This window comes from Adiantum capillus-veneris, chromosome 12, assembly GCF_014529385.1.
Source record: "Adiantum capillus-veneris isolate H3 chromosome 12, ASM1452938v2, whole genome shotgun sequence".
In the NCBI taxonomy this organism is placed as follows: Eukaryota; Viridiplantae; Streptophyta; class Polypodiopsida; order Polypodiales; family Pteridaceae; genus Adiantum; species Adiantum capillus-veneris.
The window spans coordinates 115,624,372-115,647,120 of record NC_140942.1 but is presented as its reverse complement, the minus strand read 5'-3'; positions in this window follow the sequence as shown (position 1 = coordinate 115,647,120).

Genomic DNA, 22,749 nt, shown 5'->3' with positions numbered 1-22,749 from the left:
AATTCCCAAAGGCTCGTTTAAGGCATACTTCGGGCAAGAATCCTACAGGACACCAAAAGTACTATGCTAAACTAGCGAAAAGGTACTATGGTCCCTTTCAAATTCTTAAGCCAATCAACGAGATGTCTTATCAATTAAAGTTGCCCAACCACTGGCTTATCCACAATGCCTTTCATGTAAGCCTACTTAAGCCTTACAAAGGAGAGCCACCGAGTGAAGCCATAATGGAAGACCCTCCTGAAGTGGAAGATCAAGAAGAGGTACTTCAGCCCGAGTCTATATTGAGACATGAAGACAAGGTACTAAGGCATGGTAAGACTAAGACAATATCTTATTAGATTTAAAAATTATCCTTTTGAAGATGCTAGATGGATGCAAGGAACTCAGCTAAAGGATAGTATGCACCTTGTCAATGCTTATAATGACTCACTTGAGTAAGCAAATGTAAATGTTAATGTATTTATTGTACAATTTTTTTGTCTTATAAGACTCTCTTTCCTGTTTTTATTGTGCACAAATTAATGAAGTATGCATGCTTAGGATCATGTTTGGGCGATGACGTCTCCCAAACACCAAGTAGAGCTTTTCACTCTACTTAGGAAGAGTGATATGGACTAAGGAGCAGACATGCTTGTGGCAGACGGTGTCTCTCAAGCACCAAATGGACTAGTCATCCATTCTGGAAAGATGTCGTAGGGTAAAAAGGGATCCTCTACCCGCTAAGACAAATGGACTGATGACTATGCTTTAACTCACCTAGCTCATAGTCGAGGACGACTATGATTTCAAGAGAGATGTAATGTCATAAAATCTAATATCTAACTCCACCAAATGATTTTCTCATGTTAAACTGATCATTTAATATGGGGAGATAAAAGGGGAACAAGAGCTAGAATATACATATGTGCTTTTATGACTATCTTCACTAAGGCCTAGATGAAAGATGATGGCATCTCTATGACGGGGCTAAAAGGGAGATAATCTATCCAAGATCTAGGTACAAGAAGTGCTTTAGGACTATCTCAAAATGGGACCAAAAGGGGGACAGTTTCTGTTCACCAAGGGTCCAGATGGAGATACCCTATAAAAGGGCAAGTGCACATAATGAGCATTAAAAACTTAGGGTTTGCTTCATTAAAGACTCCAAAGGTTAGTGTTACATGTTTTTACGCCTAGGACATCAAATTTGCATTGTCTAATTTTAAGGTGAGAACCTATGCTAAAGTGCTTTGACTAAGTCACTATGACTAAAGTTCTTGAGGTGTGCAAGTCCTAAAAAGTCAAGCAAGTGGCCTACAAGAGAGGAGGCGATCCCTTTTGATACGGAATGAGAGAGATGATGACCCTCTCTCTCTTTCTAGGCCACACCATGCCCAAGGACCATAAGGACACATGTCAACACCTTAGGCCAAGCATGCTTAATTCTCATTGGCCAGCCACAAAAAGGGTCCAATGAGCATTTAGATAATTCATTTAACCATATCTTTTGTTAAGAAAGGCATTTTCAATTCTAGATTAAGGTTTTGCTCTTTCTTTATTCCTATTGGATGGCCTACCAGGGGTCCAATGAGAATTAAGTAGCCCATGGGCTAGCTTAATTCCTATTGGCCAATTGACCAAGGGGTCCAATGAGGTATTAGTTAATTTATTTTAAATGGTTTCAATATTGGAAAATAGGGGTATGAAGGACACTTGTCACAATACTATCTATGTTGCTCCAAAAGACCAAGGCCCACCATTGGCCAGCCCCAAAAGCATCCAATGAGCATCCAACTAGTGTAAGTGGCCCAAATCGAATTCTCTTCTCTCTCACAAAAATCCCATGCCCCATTTTCCTTCTCATTATTGTGTGTAGCAAGTACACAAAGCTTCTCTCTCTCAATCTCTGGAGGAGAAGGCCTACACCAACACCTCTTGGCTATGGATGCAAATCGAACCAAGAGCCAAGATCAATGCATGCTAACATCTTCTCTACCTCTATGTAAGCTAAGCTATTCTATCTATGAGTGATTATGTAAGGATAATGAAAGCTTTCTCGTAGAAATACTTCTCCTTCTCTCCTCTACCTCGATCCCTACCAGAGCTCTCTTCACCTTTCATGGTGTTTGAGGTCCTGGGATAGAGGGCTTCGGTTCAAGTTCTTTTAAATGTTGGCAAAGTGTTATTTAGCATGTGTGTTTTGTGTATGAAGCTTCCATATTCATACCACCAAATCAGATCTTGAGAAACACACCATTTTGTATTGTACCAAGTCTCTCTTGATGGGAGAATCTATAATACAAAAGCCTTTTGGAGTGGGGACCGGCTCCAAGTAAATCCGGTCCTCAAATGTTGTCAATTGCTCTAATTCTCTCTCTCTTTCAAGTTATTGTTCATGACATGCTAGCTAGGAAATGTGTTTAATGTTGCTCTCTCCATCCAAGCACTCTCTCTTATCTACACAAAGGATTATGTTCAAAGAAGTGCCTACTATGTTATTCATTTCCGCTACAATCTAAGTAATTAGGCCAATTTCAATACAAATCCACTACACAATTTTGTGATCAAGAAGGATATGATGTGGTTTCATATTTCATGATAAAGACAATACAAGAAAAAATAGGGGAGGAAACAAACTCAAAACATTCAAATAATGAGAAATTAATGGAAATTAGTGAGGAGTATTATGACTCCACAGAGCATTTAGAAAGAATGGATGATACAGACAATGAATGCTTAGATAATCCAAGTGATGGATGTCAAGTTTTATGATTTCCCTAATCAAAAACTTAGACGTCCATAGCGCTGTAGAAATAAGTGAATAGAAAACCAAGCAAGAGAGTATCCGATGCTTAACATAAAAGGAAAAACACAATTTTTTATGCTTACAAAAGCTGATGATTGCGTAAAGGATAAAATTTCAAGGAGATTCTCTAGAAATTAAAACAATAAGAGAAACTTAAAAATTCGGAAGCGATAAGAAAACCAAGGAAACAAACAAACTTAGAAATGAATAACTTGAGGGCCATAAATGGACAAAGATTGAACAAAACAAAAATATAAAGAGTTGAAGAAAACCCTCAGTGAGGTTTGGACTATAAAAGTAGAGAGTGATGAGAAGGAACCAAACGATAAAGATGACAAAAAGATGAATATCTCCTCTCACTACAAACACTATTGAGGATACGAAAATTGTCTTGACAAAGCCCATAAGAGAACGTAAAGACAAAGAATTCTATGATGGTTTGAAGATGCTAAGAAGATAGATTTGGCATATGTTGGAGATGAGCCAAAGCCAGTCTATATAGCTACAAACTTAAATCCTGAAGAAGAGGAAGAGCTACTAAAGCTTTTGAAGGAGTACAAAGATGTGTTCACATATTCATACAAGGACTTGAAAGGGGTGGACCCTGACATATGCCAACACACTATTCCTTTAAAAACTGATGCAAAACCAAGCAGACAAATGCCATACACGTACAATGATACATTTGCAAGGCGTATCAAGGAGGAGAATGACAACCTAAAGGAGGTAAAAATCATCTACGAGATTTAGCACATAGATTGGGTATCTCCAATTGTGGTAGTATCAAAAAAGAATGGGAAGTTAAGAGTGTGCGTCTACTTTAAAAAAGGTAAATGCGGCAACCATAAGGGATAAATATTGCTTACCAATCAACAGACCATGTTCTAGAGAGAGTGGTTGGTAAACAAGCATATTCCTTTTTGGACGGATTCTCAACTTAAAATCAACTTGCCATTGTGCCAGAAGATCAACACAAAATGGCATTTGCCACAGAGTGGGGATCCATGCATATCGATTCATATCTTTTGGCCTGCCTTTATGCTCCAGCAACTTTTCAAAGGAAAATTACCTATGTTTTCAAAGAATATCGATAGATATTCTTATAAATATACATGGATGACTTGAGCATACACTCTCCTTTGAGAACTCAGCACTTAGATCACCTCAAAAAGGTATTTGAAAAGTGTAGAACCTATAGGACTTGCCTTAACCCAAATAAGTGTATATTCATGGTCAGGCAAGGCAGAATCTTGCGACATATAATCTTTGAAAATGTCGCAAGATTCTTTATGAAAGTATAATGCAAAGCAAGTATAATGCTTTATGAAGCATTGCGCTTATTACAGAAGGTTTACTTACATGTATGCAATCCTTGCACAACCCCTGTATAGACTCATAGTTGTCTTTGTTTGAATAGATGAGTGTGATGAATCATTTTAATAATTATAATATGCACTCATTTTTGCTCATGTTGAAAGCTATAGACTGGGATAAAATTTTCCATGTACACATAGATGGATCAGCATTTTTTAAAAGTTGTATCTTTGTGCTAGGAGAAGAAAAGATGGATTTCCCAATGTGCTATGCAAGTAGACAGCTCAACAATGCTAAGAAAAATTACACCACCACGGAGAAAGAAGGACTAGGAATGATATATGTTGTGAAGAAATTTCGGCAATATCTATTATCAAACACCTTTGTCTTCTTCACAAATCATCAGGCTCTTCTTTACCTAGTGAAAAAACCTTGCAATACTGAACAAATTGTAATATGGTTTAAAATATTGTTAGAGTTTGATTTCACAGTGGTAGCCAATTATCTTTTTAGATTACCCAATGGTGAAGCTCTTGAAGGAGTAGATGAGGATATCCCTTATGTATATTTGTTCAATATTGAAATGATACCAAAATGGTCAGTAGAAATTATCACATTACTATCTTTTGGAGGAGACTATGATAAGAGTGAGCACGAAACTAAGAAATGCATTACTCATCAACTTAAAAACTATCAATTTGATAGGAGGAAGATTGTATCACCTAGGCTTAGATAATATCTTAAGGCTATGTATAACTCTAGAAGAATATGAATTAGCGCTACCTAATTGAAGCACATATACCAATTTGTGCAATCCACTGCTTGAAAAACAAAACACATCAAAGTTTGAAACAATTAGGAGTTTACTGGCCAGATATGCTAGCAAATATTAATAATTTTGTGGCTAGATGCATGACATGTCAATCTAAGCAGACCGTAGAAACCACCAACGTATTTCCAATAACAATGGCACTTAAATGGAGCCAATACATTGTTGACTTCCTGATCAATATAAAATTCCCTAAAGACATCACCAAAGCGCATCAAAGAACAATTAAAAGTGAGGCTTGAGAATTTGTGACTATTGAAAATCACCAATATAAAAGAGGAAAAGATGCGCAACTCAGGATATGTGCAACTAAAAATGAGTATTTGCCTATCCTAGAGCAAGTTCATATAGGGACAAGTGGAGGCCATTCTTCAGGCACGACGAGACAACAAAAATTGTCTTAGTTGCAGGATTATGATGGCCAACATTAAATATGGACACGACAAAATACGTTAAGAGATGTGATGGCTGTCAACAAATGAGCAACAAACAAAAGTGCCATCAAAGAGAGATGAGATGCCTTTACAACCAATGATGGGAGTACGAGCATTTACTAAATGGGAAATTGATTTTGTAGGACCAATATCACCCCAAAATATAGGACTCACACTCAATATATCATCGTGGCCACATATTATTTCACAAAATGGACGGAAGCTAAAGCCACCCAAAAAACAGATGCAAGGACCAATGCACAATTTCTTTATGAGATATATTTGTAAGGTATGGGTTATCAATAGAAATTGTTAGTGATCGTGGCACACATTTCCTAACAGGGGTAATTGAATGTTTGTTAGAAGAATTTATGGTGATTCACAAAAAAAATTCTCCTTATCATCCACAAGCCAATGGACACGCCAAAGCCTCCAATATGACTTTATGCATAGTTTTAACAAAGATTGTGTCTGACACAAGGAAAAATTGGGATAAAAAATTACACTCTACGTTATGGGCATATTGAGTAGCGTACAAAACTTCTATTCTTGTAACATGATGTTCGGGCTAAGCGCTATCTTGCCCATAGAATTTTTAATTCCCACACTAAGTGTAGCAAAGACTTTAGAGTGGACAAGCCATGAATTATCTTCTTGACCTCGAGAAACTAGATGAGCTTTTCCTAAGGGCAGTGAATTCTATCTACACTCAAAAAAAGAAGCAAAAGGAATTGTTTGACAAGCATGTGCGTACAATAGACTTCACAAAAAAATTAAAGAAGCAAGGGATGGGACCTTTGGTGATCAAAGCTTTATCATCAAGTGGAGTCATTAAATTTGCAACATTTGATGGAGTAGAAATGCCAAGTTGGATTAGCGAATGTCATTTAAAGAAATATCATTTACCACTCACAAATGCTTGCTTCAAAAATACACCAGAAAAAGAAAAATACAAAAGAAAAAAACAAAGTTGTAGAAGAGGCTCAGGTAGAAGCCAAGGGAAAAATTGCAAAATGGAAACTTCTACGACAAAGACAACAACAAAGATTGCTACTAAAAGTCAATGCCATTTGACTATCAGAATTTGATATCAAAAAGGTGGATCCAATCATCAACGTCAAGGTGGGAAGTAATCAGATTTAAGCAAAAGCATTAATCAATTTAGGAGCATAGGGAAACTTAATCTCTCAAAGCCTATACAAGCAACTAACACTTGATCAACCAATCAACCAAAGCTCTAATGAAATTGAAAGCTATACAGAGCATTCAATAAAGACGTTAGGTTGGACAATACTTCTAAACAAATCAATCCTTCTGTCTATCCTCATAAATTTTATGTGGTAGAAGACAAACCCAACCAACGCCAAATACTGCTAGGGCAGCCATGGCAAAGGAAATACAATGTCCAAACTGACTGATAATGAGATCAGGTCAATATACTCTATGGGGATGAGAGTCAATAGGTTCCATTTGCTATTGATGAAATTAACAGGGTGGAAGTTTGAAAGGAGAATAAGGGCAAAAAAAATTTGCCTACAAAAACAAAGAAATGAACTCCCAACAAGCAATTTCCCAAAGCTATATGTATTACAAAGGAGGCCAAACATAAAATGATATGGGTATGGAAGGATGAAGCCACAAACATCAAATTCAAACAAAAGAAAAATTTAATGTTCAAAAAACACCATCAAACAAGTAAGCCTAATCAACAAATTTGGGTACCCAAAAGAGTATTATAGGCACAAACAAATAACAAAAATATATGGATCCCAAAAAGACAAAAGGAGTTCCCCTTAGTACATACAAAAGGAACACTTACAAGACATATTGTAAAATAGAAATGGACGCCAAAGGCTAAGAAACAATGGAATCCAAGACAGATGAAAATCATTGAATCAAATAGGGAATTTATTTCTTTTACCCATGAATCAAAGAATCCAATTGCTTCAGTAAAATTTATTTTGACAAAGTTTGAATATTCTACCCACCTCATAGTTGTTATTCAAAATTGTCCAGGAGGACTCAGCTGCATCAGGGGGAAGATGTGGCAAGTGGAAATACAATTGAGAAGATCCACGACAAGTATTATTATGTGGAATTTTGAAGAGTACTCTTTGAAAATGTTCTAGAATATTTACCATAATGACTTGAAAATCCGACATATGTAGAGAGATATATTAAGCCATAATTTCCAAGAGTTCAATAAGGTGTATGATGATTTTATAGATTTTTTGGAAATTTTTGGATCAGATTTGAGTTTGAATGATCAAATTTTGAAGTTAATTTAGTATTTTTTCAAGTACCTTCTCTAATTTTCTTCAAAAATTAATAATAAAAGATCCAAAAATGCAATTGGAAATCTGAAATATGGCAAAAGACGGAACAAAGATAAAGGTCCAAAAAAGGGTTGAAAAAAAATGGAAGATGTGGAAAATTTGGCCTTTGACAAGATGGCTGGTAGATGGTCAAAAGGTCGTAACTTGAACATCCAAAGTTCGATTGGGGAAATTCAAGGTCTATAAGATGTGTAAGATATGAAACAAAGACAATAGGATTAGTTCTAGATTAAGGGATTCGGGAGCACTAGACACATATACTAACATAATGGGATTTTCTATTCATTTCGTGCAAACGCCCTGCAAGGGAGAGAGAAGAGACTTTTGCAGTCGTGATTTTCAACACTTCATATGCACACTACGCTTTACATATTGGCAATAGTGAGTTCTTATAACCATAAACAATGATTGTATATAGGTCACTAACCCACACAGACACCGAATAGGAAGAACAACGCACAAACATTGCACCTGTAAAATATGCCATAAGTAGGCAAAACAAAGTGCAAAATGAAAACCCAAGGCACCAAAATGATCAACAAGAGCTCCCCAACAAGCAAGTACCACCCAAAGTCCAAAAGAACACAGGTGGCAACAACTGTAATTCTTAGAAAAACCACAAAAATCCAATCCAATAGGTGAAAAGTAGTTGAAGGACAAAATTTGTTCCCAACTCCATGTTTTAAAGTTTTTTGATGAGCCAAAGGTACCTAAAGCACCACCACGCATCAGGGAACTCATAAATGAAGTTTCATAAAAAACTGACACAAGTGGTAGCAATTGCGGTTGATGACATTAGGAGCAAAATTGCAAATTTTGATATAAATAGTTCCAGTAGGCAAAGAGAGGCTCTTAGGTGCCCCCATAACCAAAAATGACCCACAATGACCAAGTAGTGATCATTTTTGCCTAGATCAGGATTCAAACCCAAAATTAGACTTAGAAATTGCAAAATAAAGTGTAAAGTTGGGAATTTTCATTTGTTCAGCTCAATAACACTTAGAATTACCTAACAGAGCATAAATAGCATAAAATCCAAGACAAAAATGACCTTGATTTCTCGATAGGATTTAAATTGCATATTCATAATTTGTGCATTTTTTGCCAACAAAGTTACAAACAGATAGATTCTAGGTCTATGACTAGGAATTTGATCATGGATAGCTTTAAAAAGACCTTCTAAAGCTACCACAAAAGTTCAAAGATGATAAAAAATTAGCAAGTGACCATAACCTAGCCAAAGCACTAAAGCAGACAAAAAATGGAGAGAGTGGACCTGAATACCCAATCAAATGGAATTTCCAAAGTGTAGGAGTGGTGTACAAGACAAGAGGATTCTAGATATACCACTTGCAGGTCAAAAGGACACAGGTGGCCACATGCACAAAAATGGTCATTAGGAGCTCATATGGAGAAATCACCATGGCATGTCAGTAGTCTACAGAAAGCATTTGGAGAGAGGAACCCATTTATGACATAAAGTCCAAGTAAAAAGGTCAAAATATAGGAGTTGATTTTAGGATGCCAAAATCAAACCCAAAAATGGTTATAACTTGAGACATACAGGGCGTGGACAAGAAGAGGAGATCAAGAGTAACCCATTGGTGTCATCTACTATAAAAACCATCACAAGTGACAACAATCATGGTTGTTGCCACATATCTTAGATCTAAACTATACTTATCCCCATGAATAGAGCTTAAGTCTGTGAACTCATAGACCCTTGGACTACTTAAAATGGACACCGAATGAGCCAGATACTAACAAATCTCACTTTACTAACTAAAAGAGTGACAAATGCCTGAATGATTCTAATAACATATCTTTTCTTGATATAAATAGGCTCAAGCACACCCAAAAAAATGTGCCACAGTAGCATCTACAAGCTGGAAGACAAAGAGAGCTTCCAGGTAGACATGGAAAACATAACTGGCTCCAAACCTTGCTAAGTGGATGAAGCCATCCAACAACAACAACAAGGATTGAGAATCTTCAATTATGTCTACAAATATGAAGAAGGTAGGAGATGGGACGCACCCCGAATGGCATTCGGTCTCAATGCCATTTCATACACAACACCACATGCTGATAAGGAAATTTCCATATTAGGAGTTGAAGATTTCTTAGTAGAACCCATTGTCAAGGTAGATTACAAGAGAGCCCACAAGCTTATGAAGATATTAAGGAAAATCGACAATGATAAGGCAGCTGCAGTGCTTATAACTACACAAGGGGAATGTGTATTTGTACTCATCACACCAAACACAATATCAGCGATTACACTACTTCCACGAGATGAGCCCATCAAACCTCAGGGGTACTCAAATGAGGACATTGCAATGTCCAAATTGCCAACTTTCCCCGCCATCAAAGAAAAGAAGATAGAACCATTAATGAGAGTGCTACATCAACACCTCCACTTTGAAAGACAAACAAGATTCACAAGGCTAAATAGGAACTTAGCATCCATAGTTCATAAGTTAGTTCCTTAGCACCTTGACACCCTTGTCAACTTGGCCAAGTGGAGTTTTGATAAGATAACGGCTACTACGGAAAAGATCCAGAGAGATCATATTAAATGCACTCTGCACTTAGCAGGTGCAGAGTTTTTTACTAAAATGGAAGCATGTGTGACTTGAGAAAAGGAACATCTGTAAGAGGCTCCCCAATCACATAAGTGGGCTGACATGATTAGAGGTATGACGCCAAAAAAGATGACAATTACCACTCCATCCACAACTAAAAAGCCAGCCAAATGCAAGGTAACCACACGACTAGAGTATCTTAAAGACAAGGGAGCTAAAAGCTTAGAAGAAATCAACTTAGAATTAGATGAAGATGATGTAGAGCTAAAGGAGATTTTGTCATTTATGGCTGAGTTTTGTGTGTGATTTTGATCACTTTGCAGGGAAACTCTGGCAGATTTTTCCCAAGTTCTCACCATACCTTTTGTATCCTTAGGTTATACTCTCTAATGCATGTTAGTGGTCGAGTACGACTCCCACTTTGTCACTTTTTCAAAGGTGATTTTTTAGCTTGAAGGGCTGAATTTTGGTTGGCATTTTGACAGGCATTTTGGCATGTATATGGGCTGATTTTGCAGCCATTTGGGATGCTTGTTTGTGCATGGTTTGGATGCGCTTTATGAGCTGAATTTTCAGCTGATTTTGAGCGTTGTTTACGCTTGGTTTTGCATCCAATTTTCCAGGTGGGTTTTGCCTATTGCCATCCAGTGTAAGCGGTTATCTCTTCAGGTGAGAGATTGTTCATCATTTACCGCAGTGTAATTGCACTTGTGGATTTGGCCATTAGTTCACGGAATTGCAATGTCACACTACATCAGGGAGGGCTTATGTATTGACATTGCGAGAGCTTTATGCTCATAGATTTTCACAGATTTTGCATCATGACTCTGCCATATTTTTGGATAGCTGGCAAGTGCTGAGACATTGATTTTACTTTCCATTTTGCTACATTGTTCTCATGGCAAAGACAGGTGATTGTTCAAATTGTGACCTCTTTGAGATGTGCATGCTTGATGGGTTAGACTTTCTGGCATGGAGAGAGTGTTTGCTTGATGCATCGACACAGCGAAGGTTGCATGGACCATTGAGTGGTGATGTAGGTAGATCTTCTTGCTTGTCTGACAATCAATGGTGGCAGGAACTAGATGATATGGCATTATCTATGATATGTTTGCACCTTGCGGAGTCTATTTTTGCTCTTGTTATGTATGAGACGACTACAAGAGCATGTTGGCAGAGATTTCATGAGATGTATGACAGATCTGAGTCATCCAAGACTCGTGTGAGACAATGGCATTCACATACGCATTGACAGATTACGTGTTGGCATTGTGGTCACTCAAGGCACATTAGACAATGATGCTTTTTTGTTTGAGACAGCACAGGAGACAGGATATTCTCCAAGATGCAATAGATGGTACAGTCTTTGTTGATTTGATAGTTGCAAAATTAGAAATAGTGTTTGAGTACACTAGTGGCTGTGAGGTCACATTTGCTTATTGTATTGCTCTTGAGTTTTTGACATCTGAGGACAGTGCACTCCCTTTGCATTGGCTGCTAGACAAGGATGCTACTTTTCACGTCACTCAATATTGTAACTGGTTCAATAGCTATTCTAGTAGCGCAATGCGTGGTAGTGTGCGATTAGCATATGGCTCGGTGCTGTATGAGATTTCTGGTTTAGGAGAGGTGATATTGTCATTATCGAGCGGTGCATCATACTTGCTTGGAGATGTGCATCATGTGTCAGATTTGACAATGAGCTTGATCTCTGTTGGTCAGCTTAGGGATAGTGGATGTGGGGTATTGCTGCTTGAGCAATCTTTTGTGTTGCTTTTGGGTTTTCTAGTGATTGCGAGAGGTGCTAGAGTTGGCACATGGTACCCATTGCACATGGACCAAGCACAAGACAATCTAGTCTTGATTTTGTTACAGCCATGTAGAGTGCAAGATACTTGAACAGTTTCTTTTGCTAATAGCATGCAGGGTGCTTTGTAGGTAGAGTAGAGTAGTGAGAGAGTGCATGATAGGTCTATCTTACATAGACAGGTAGAGTGGGATTGCTCTAGTGAGCCACAATTGGAGGCTATGCGGACGTCTTCCCATAGACACAGAGAGCAGGTTGACCTCTTTGGATGCACATGGCGAGTTATCATGCATGGTGGCAGGGATGGCTAATTTGGAGGCCGATGATTGGTAGTGTAGTCATGTTTTGATGCTTGTACATTTGAGAAAAGCAGTGACTTGTTGTACAGGAGTCTATGCTAGATAGACATGTAGCACAGTCTTGCTCTAGGGATGCACAGCGATGCAAGTCATCTACTTGTCAGATGGCAGTGATTGATGACTCAGTCATTCAGATATTTTTGGACAGGCTTGACAGAGAGCATGTGGATGCGTCTTCTTTGGATGGTCAGGAGATGCATGTGGTTGACATGCTTTGTCAGTCATTCAGAAATTTTTGGACATTCTTGACAGAGAGCATGTGGATGTGTCTTCTTTGGATAATCAAGAGATGCATGTGGTTGACACGCTTTGTCAGTCAAAGATGCCTATTTCTAGGGACAAATATGTTGATGCATGCTCCATAGAGTTAGCAAGGTCAGCTAGTATTGCATCGGCATTTGGTGGTCTCATGTATGACTCATGTATGAGATGTTGATCCTGAGGCCCAACATAGCAGCTGCAGTGGGAGCATTTACAGCAAGGTTGATCAGTCGTTCAATGATTGATCATGGCATACGGCATAGGGGAGTATTGTAGGCATTAGACACATACTTGCAAGAGTGCATGAGCTCTAGTAGACAATTTGCAGAGCTTGGAGCTAGCTTTGTGTGGATTTCATAGCAGCGCGTTTGTCTATCAATAGAGCCAGATGCACTAGCTCATTGACAGCCAGTGGGATTAGGTTGAGAGAGTCTCTCACCTTGTATATACTAGTTGTAGGCTAGTAGATCTCACTAAAAGGCACATTGGCCTTTAAGTGGGAGGTTGTTGGGGTTAAGGCCCATGTGCCTTCATCGGCCACTTGAGTCATGGACGCCTACCCATTGATCCCTATACTTATAGTGAGTATACTGTATAGGGGGAGTTTCCACTTCTCAGTCTCCCCACCCACTTTGTGTATTCTGTGTGCTTCTCTCTCCCTCTCTCTTGCTTGTTGTGCTCCCACGGTCCACACAACAAGCAAGAGAGAGGGAGAGAGAAGCACACACAACACACAGAGTGGGTGGGGAGACTGAGAAGTGGAAGCTCCCCTTATATAGTATACTCACTATAAGTATAGAGAGCACTGAGTGGGGGCTCGTGACTTGAGCGGCCAATCAAGGCACATAGGCCTTAACCCCAACAACCTCCCACTTAAAGGCCAATGTGCCTTTAAGCCTCCTTTAAGCAAGATCTACTAGCCTACAATTAGTATATAAATAGGTTGGGAGAGTCTCTCACCTTGTATATACTAGTTGTAGGCTAGTAGATCTTGCTTAAAGGCACATTGGCCTTTAAGTGAGATTTGTTTGGAGTTGAGGCCTATGTGCCTTGATCAGCCGCTCGAGTCGCGGACGCTTTCCCACCAATCCCTATACTTATATTGAGTATATTGTATAGGGGGAGCTGCCACTTCTCAGTCTCCCCACCCATTCCGTGTGTTCTGTGTGCTTCTCTCTCCCTCTCCCTTTCTTGTTGTGCTCCCATGGTCCTTCAAAAATGGTAGAACTAGCAGGGATTGAACAAGAGGTGATAAGGACTACCGTGGCCACTACTCATTAACTCCAACAAAAAATCTAGCACGGGAAGCCCTTATTACTCAACTTATAGAAGAAATGAACAAGGAGTCTCTTCAAACCCAAATCAATTATGAAAAAGAACAGAAAATGAATGAGGAGTTGAGCATGGTGGAAGTGAGCCTAAGACAAACACTGGACAGAGCAGAGATAGAGAACAAGAAGCTAGTGGAGACAAACACAGTCCTTGTAAATAATTTGTTGAGTTAAGAAAATATAAAGAGATGTATAAAAAAGAAAAGCTAAATAAGGAGATCCAAGAGGGCATCACAAGGAGCACAGGTTTCCCTGGATCAAAAGGAAAGACTATACCAAACAGCTCATCAAAGTGCAAAAGATGTTGTTTCCCTGGCCTAAAAACAAAAGATTTCAATTGAAATACTCAAGGACAAGGTAATAGATCAAAGCAAGCAGCTTGCAAAATTCATCGATGACCCTATGGTCATTCCTTTGAGCAGTGAGGAATAGGTGCATACATATAAAAAGCAAATCAAGAGCTTCCAAGAAGCCTTGGATGTTTCACAAACAACAAAGTTGATACTGGAGGAGACTCTCCACTCAAAAATAAAAGCAATGGCAGAGGAAAGCACCAATAAAGAGAACATTATTAAACAACTCATTAAGGAGGTGGAGGAGTTGAGGGAGTAGCTTTTCAAAATTGAACAAATATAGAACCTCCCTCCTTGTGAGAAAAGAGTACCAGAGCTGCCAATGGATTTGGAAACACAAGATGAGGAAGAAAAGGAGCCTGAGCAGCCTCCACCAGACACAAAAATAGGATTGGGAGTTGTGGGAATCTCTACTGAAGAACAACAAATTCCTAAGGAATAAACTCATCTCTTAGAAGAGAATTGGAAAAGGACAAGAGAGGTAGTATAAAGGAACCTCCTCTATGATCACGATTTTCTTAATTCTCAACTGCTTAAATTCATAACACCTGAGCAGCTATCCTTTGCTCAAGTGGTTGACATTTGAAATGAAAAAGGAACTATTGCTAATGGTCAACCTGGATGCTGAGGGTAGTTACAAGGATGTGAACCTCTTGGAGTGGACCTATTCTCCCACTTAATGTTTTTACCTAGCCACTACATCCAGATTTTTGAAGTGGCATTTTATATAGGCTTTTTTGAAATTGACTCAACTATAATCATGCCACAATGCAAGGATTTAAGGGCTTGGTTTGTGGCTTTTACACTCCACAAAAGAGAAAACCCTCTACTCCATATGTTAAACCACAAGAAGTAGAACAAGTAGAGCAGATGGCACTTGCTTTCCAAAAACTCATCAAGGAACACAAAAAAAAAAAGCAATGCTTAAGTGATGAAGCTTTTCAAGGACAACAAGGTTATGAGAGAGGGAAGTACTAAAGCCATGGACCGAAAATGCCAGAAAAGTAGCTTCTAAAAGTTGCCTGCAGAATTAAGCATTTTTTAATTAGAATTTTTGGATATTGTAAATAATATTTGTAACTCTAAGAAGGAAGCCTTGTAAATAATTAATGATTAAGAGTCAAATCTCTATGTTGTAATTTCATTAACTCTTAAGACAAATCCTCAATTTTTGAAGCCGTAGTATATAAGCCAGTTTTGTAATTAAGTAAAAAACACAATAACTAAAAGAACATAGCATACGTGAGAGAACGACCTACACTGTCATGCTCACACCTTCTTGTACGGGTAAGCTAAGCTAATGAGATTTTATGGGTTTCTTCCACACACTCTCCTTGTTTCTTTGATGCTCTTGAAGTTCAATTAGAGTGTTTTTGTGCGATGCATTGAGCATTCTAGCTCTAGGTTGCCTTGTGTGTTTGATTGCTTGTGTGGTCTTGTTGATGATGTTTTTGTTGATTCTAACCATGGATAGAGGTAAGTAGGACCTAAGAGGGGCCAAAAAACCTCTCATTTTTCACTTTAGGTGGAGTTAGGGGGTGGTAGCAATCACGGTTTCTCACCTACGCACAATTGAAAAAAGTGGATTTTAAAGCTTGAAGTATGTTCTATATGGTTTAGATAGCTCTTAACTTAAGTTTCATTAGGTTTGGAGATGATTTGAGGCCTATATGACCATTAGAGTGTTAGTTAGACCACACGAAATATTTAGGCACATTTGGCTTATAGCTTGCTTGACTTGAGAGTGACACCTCTCTCCTTATTATCTTGTCTTAAGGACATTGTAATTGACGTTTCCATGCCCTAGTCGGGTTGACTTTGTCCTTGGATTGACATATTTGTTGATTTGGGTTCTTGCTAGGCTACAGGGTTTGATAGTGGATAGCCAACCAACAAATGCAAACATTAGCCCAAATGACACTCTACTATAAGCTCAAAGATATCAATTTCAAGTGTAGCTTCATTGAATTATGTCTAGAGTTCCTTTTTTTTTAAAAAGGCGCTTCTACACTACGAGATTTGACTTAGCCGGGTGCCGACAAGGCACTCAAATTAATTTTGTGATGTATGTGATAATCATCGTGTACAGTGATGACTTAGTGATTTTGTGCTTGTAAAGAGAGTAGACACCATCAAGAGAGTCTCTTGATAGGACTCTCTCTCACACACACACTTGCGCAATGGGGAAATAAGATCTAAGTAAGTTCAACGGCATAGGGTTTCACACTTGGTAGGTGAAGGTCAAAGGCTACCTAATGAAGAAAGGGCTATGGAGTGTAGTAAAGCCATTGAGTGCAAGTGAAACTATTCAAACTAGGGCTAGCACATCACAATTCCAAAGACGTGATGAACAAGCACTTGGCATTATCCTGACATCACTTCATGACAATTATGTGCACTATAGATGAAGCAACCACTGCTTTCAGTGCATGGCAAACCCTAAAAAATCTTTTGGAGAGAAAGCAAAGCACTCAAAAAAATCACTTAAAATGCAATTGTATGGACTCATGAATGATGAGGAGTGTTGAGAATCTCTCTAGCCTCATTAATAGGCTTAAAATCATATGCACACAATTGGTTTACATAGAATCATCAGTTGAAGAAGAAGACCAAGTAGCTATGCTCTTAAAAGCTCTTCCTAAAGAATATGATCAAATTGTAACTGTGCTTAATGAAAAGGAACGAATACCTTTATTTGAAAGTGTCATCAACTCTCTACAAGAAGAAGATAGGAAGGTCAACAAAGGAGACAAAGAATCAACATCCAATGGAGCTTATGCTGTAACCACTTCAAGGAAGAAATGCACACATTGTCAAAGAACCAACCACCAATCCAAAGATTGTTTCAAAATCAAAGAATGCCAACATTGTGGAGGAACAGGATATCCACCATTTCGCTGCTTTTACAGGAACAACAATCAAGGAAGAAGCAACGAAAGGACCATGGAGAACAGTAACAAAGATCACGGCAAAGCCAACCTAATCAAAGAACATGATCATGAAGATGAAGAAACTTTTGGGCACTCTCTGATTACCTACATAGATGTGCTCTAAAAGGGAATGTAATCAGACCTTAGGATCTCTATCTTGTGAACCTACATGATGTATGCTAGTGAACCTTGGTGATGAATCCAATTGAGAACCACCATGACGAATCATATGAACCTTGTAGATGTATCAAAGAGAATCCTAGGGGCATATGAATAATCTAGGCTTAGAAGGGCGATTGTTGGGGTCATCCCAGCTTATCCTACTTTATGGAGACTCTCCCTAGCTCCATATGATCATGATAGCATCCCAAATGATTCCCAAACAAGTATACATGACCCATGGGCCTTTCTAGCATCTTTCCATGTGCACTAGAGACCAAAAGGTAGGTCAAAACTGCCCCTAAAAAGGTGCATACGAGCTTTGCCCTTGATTCTCTTCATTTGGGCTGATTCATGAAGCTCCTCACACCTCATGTATGATGTAAGCAAGAAGCTCTAGCCTATGCCTATATAAGAGGCTCTCATGTACTCATTTTCATGATGAATTGTAGCTTGACTATGTTCTATTTCACCCATGAATGGCTCATTATTCTAACCTCCTTAACCTAACATTTTTACTGTGGGCATGCTTAAATGGTCTTATTGTCTTTCTCACAATACCTACAATCCCTAGATAATATTTCTATGTTAAGGTATATATTTTGCTACAAATGCATGTAGTTTTATAATACTTTTAATGGTTATGTAAAATCATTAGCATATGTAAATATGATCATTTATTATTTTATAGTCATCTTGTAGTTTATGATCTGATAGCTTATGGTTATGGTTTTGAAGTAGGTGATGGTGGTTATGGTTGTGATTCACTATTTTATAACCATGTTATAGTTTATGTCCTTCAGCCTTTTTTGTTATGGTTTAGCATAACATATATATATGTCCATTTATAACCATTGGCATATAAGATTATTGTTATTCACTAATTTAGTCTTGTTTTCAATTTATCATCTTACATCTTTCTATAATGGTTTTAACATAGCTTATGGCTTGTTTTGTTACATTTCTCTCTCTTACGTTGACTATACCCATTCTCTTGGTGTATGGTTTAATAGCTTTTGATTATTTTTTTGTCACAACTAATGGTTCCAGTTCTAACACAACTTACTGTTATGATTTGGTGCAATTTATGGTCGTGATTTTGACACACCTTATGGTTATGGTTTTGACATTACTCCAAGTTCTAGTTTTATAATCATGCAACTTAAGGATATGATTTTATGATTTATGGATCTTCAATTATGGACAAGTATATTAAGGTTTAATATTTATGCCAAATTCTTTAGTAATTATGGTTTTATGGTCATGCAGCTTATGGCTATGGCTTGATAGTCATGCAAGCTATGTGTATGGCTCTATGGTCATGTAGGTTAGGAGCTTAAGTCAATTTTGAAGTCATTTGTATGGACTTTTGCACTTTGAGTGTCTACAAGATCCATGGATATAAGCATGTCACTTGCCAAGAAGAAAAAAGATACCCTTGAAAGATATTATAGCAATAGTGAAAACTTACTCCATTCCCAATGAGACATTGAAGCTGGTGATAGCCATTTTTCGGCTCTCCGTAATTGCCATAGTGAGTTAACCCACCCTACCAAAATCATCCAAACACTGTGGCTATCCCTACCATTTCACTGTATATAGGTATATGTGAGTTAGGGGACTTTTCCCATATCTTCTTAAAAACCCTCAGCTAGCTAGTCACTGGGCTAGTTGAGCCAAAAAAATAAAAAAATATAAAAAATATAAGTATATTATGGTCCATTTGTGTGTAAATATTTCATTGTATATAGGGCCTAAATAAAAGGATTTTTCATAATTATTTTGGTATTTATTTAAATATTTCTACCTATGGTGTGTTATTTATGCTATGTACATTGACTCACCATTACCATATTTTTTCTTACAATTTTGAATACTCTTTATTCCATATAAAAAATAATTTCATGCAAGCTTCTCTTATTTTTGGTGTAACTCCATCCCAACAAAAATCCCAAAAAAACTAGTTTTATTTATGTGTATATTTTTTCACTATTGTGATTTTTCCTTGCTACATCTATTCTCTTTTACTCTCATAACTTAGAACACAAAAAATATTCATCTTTTGATCCCTTTATATTTTTTCCACCTATATTATTTATATTTGACATGTACATATTTTTTTAGACCCCTCAATATTTGATTTTCTTAGTTGTACTATTCACTTATATCATGATCTCAACAATATCTTCAATTACATACCTACCAAATAAGGTCAAGGGTATGTGGAATGCATGCATGCACCATGGGGAGCTCACTCTTGGAGGTATTCAAAAGAATCATCCAAAGAAGGACCTCACAAGGACCTTGTGCAGTGGAAAAAACAGTCGGTTTTGCTGAATTTTTAAAGATCACATGCTCCAAGAATTTGAAAAGGTGATACAAACGAAGTTGTAGCTCGTGAACTGAAATTTCACCTCAAGTTTTTTCATATTTTTGGAGCTACGAGCTGTGAGATAGGATTTTATTTGTGGACCCCAGTTTGCCCATGCTATGCAACCACACTCCCTCTTCCACTTTATCATTTTCCTCTTTCACACACACCTCTCCACTCATCATCCCCATCTCTCTCACCACTCCTCTTTGCACCCTACTCACCTTCTTCTAAACCTTGAAGAATAAGAGAAACCATGGTGAACTCATGTTTCCTACACACACTTCCATTCCAAAATTGACCACCTAGTCTCATTTTTCCTCATCCATATTACGCATATCTATCAAAAAACCATAAAATTCAGCCTCTTCTCTTGAAAGACAGCATCATGGTGATTGATTACTCATATTCAATTACCTTGGCTCCCAAAGGAAGGTCAAGAGTGAAAAAAACGTACCGTCAAAGCTAGTGGACCGTCAATAAGCGTCAAAATTGACCCTACTCAAGACACTTGGAGCATCAACATTGTAAGAAATCCATGTTTTCTTACCTATTAAGATTTTTTCTTCCTTATTTTTATCCTACTTGGATACTCCCATTGTAAATATCCAATTCCATTTGTAAATCAATAAAATAACTAACTCTACTAATTTACTAACACTAACCTACTATGAAAAGTCCTATCACCTCCACTTCTCTCCTCCCTCTCTTCTTCATCTATCCACACCAACTTCTTGAAAATTCCAAGCAAAAGAAATTAGATAAGTGTTGAAAATCTAACCCAACCATGGTTAGAGGAGTAACCCTAGCCTTCAAAATTGCTATAAAAGGAGGGTGTAGCTAGCGTAAAGGGACAGCCATAAGCAAGAGCACTATGCTATAGCTTGAGAAGCCAAGCTCAACCTCTCTAGAAGGAGCTCTTGAGTGGAAGCTCATTGTCGTATGCTTGTGCATGTGTTGTAATAGGGGTGATTAGCACGGGAACTCTATGCCATTGTAAGAGAGAGAGCGATCATTCAATTGAGAGTGGAAAATCTATCATTCCTCCTACTAGTGTAAGCCCAACATTTGTTGAATCAAGGAGGGTGGATTTGGACTAATCTTGAATACTTTGTCTCTCTTCCAACATGAAGTAATGGACAACAATGATGTGTAAGTGTCTTGGTGATATTTTTAGTTCTTGATAGCTTGTGTCTGGGTGTTGTCATCAATTTAGCCATAAATCCCACATATTGTAAGAGGGCGACAGGATGGAGAGGACTCCCCTGGCCGTAAGACAATGATTGGGGTGGCTTTTCTTGTGATGTGTCGTGGTGAAATTTACTCAAGCTATGTTGAACAAATACTAATCTCACTTTGATCGGTCATGACAGATTTGTAAGAAGATATTAATGCAACAAGCACCCCCTCCCTCTTCTCTCTCTTTCTTACATATATAATTGTGTTTGCTTGATCATTACCGATACATTTCAAAGCAGCCCGAGCACTATCTCTCTCTGTCTCTCTCTCTCTCTCTCTCTCTCTCTCTCTCTCTCTCTCTCTCTCTCTTTACGCGTCCTAGTTCGCATCCAAAACTAGGTGGTGCCCCAAATTTGTGTAGGGTTAGGTTGTGGGTTTGTGTGTGTGTTTGTTGTTTTCTCCAACCCCAACCCAATTGAGCAGCACGGGAGCCTACAAGGGTGCTTAGAGGCCACTCTTCTTGTTGCCCTCCCCGGACCGCCTCACTGGTAAAGGCCTGAGTAGATGAAGGGACTTTGACAATTGAAGGGATGACATAATATCAAGGTTCTATCAAGGATCCACAAGGCCACACAACATTAGGAAGGGAATGGAGTGTAGGAGGACCTCTTTGTTTGCCATGGGATTAAAAATGAAATTAGGGACTGGCAAATGGGTGAATGCCATGTGGATTGAAATGGTGAGTATTCCAAGGCCTAAAAGTAAGTGGTCAACCTTGTACTCTTCTATAAAATATGAAGAGAAAAACTCTTATAAAGTCCAAAAGGTTGGGGGAAAAACCAATCCTTTCTCTCTCTAGTGGCTCTTAATTTCTCCCCCCCTTCTCTCCATAAAGGGGTCCCTCCAAAAATGTGTTGAACATTCTCTCCCTCTCTCTCTTCTGTACTATCTCTCACTTCTCTTCACTCCACCTTGCAAGTTGCATCTCTTTCCACTGCAGATTGGCTATGTTATTTGGGAGCTTTGGATGCTCATCAAAAGCTAGTGAACAATTGGGGTGAACACCTCCAAAGTGTCATGTGGTGTAGCCCGCAACCTCATGACATAGCGCAATTGGAGATTGCAAAGAAAACTAAATTAAGTCATACGACAAGGAGACGTCAAAATCAAGAATTATCTCAACAAACAAAGGAGGTAGAGGATAAAGCACGATCCATAGAACAAAAAGAGACCATAGACTTACACCCTGCACCTAAGCATTTCAAGTCTTATACCACGGGAGATCGCAAGGTGGTGTATACCAAAGCTCAGAGGAGTCCTATTAATGGAAGTAGTGGAGTACACGATGGCCCAGCAATAGTTAAAGAGATAGAGTTAGCAGAACCCGGTGAGGAATCCAAACCTATGTTTATTGTAGAAGACCTCACCGAAATAGAGGAGGTTGTGCTTAAAAGAGCTTCTCAAGGAATTCAAGGACATATTTCCTTGGACCTATCATGACAGGAAAGGGGTTCCACCTTCGGTAGTCCAACATACCATCCCCATGAGTAGCACTGCCAAGCCTGTGCAACAAAGACCGTACCCTATGAATCCTAAGTACGCAAAATTTGTTCAAGAAGAATTGGAAAAACTTATGAAGTGTGGATTCATATACCCTATTGAGCACTCGAAATGGGTTTCACCAATTGTCATTGTGCCAAAGAAAAATGGGAAACT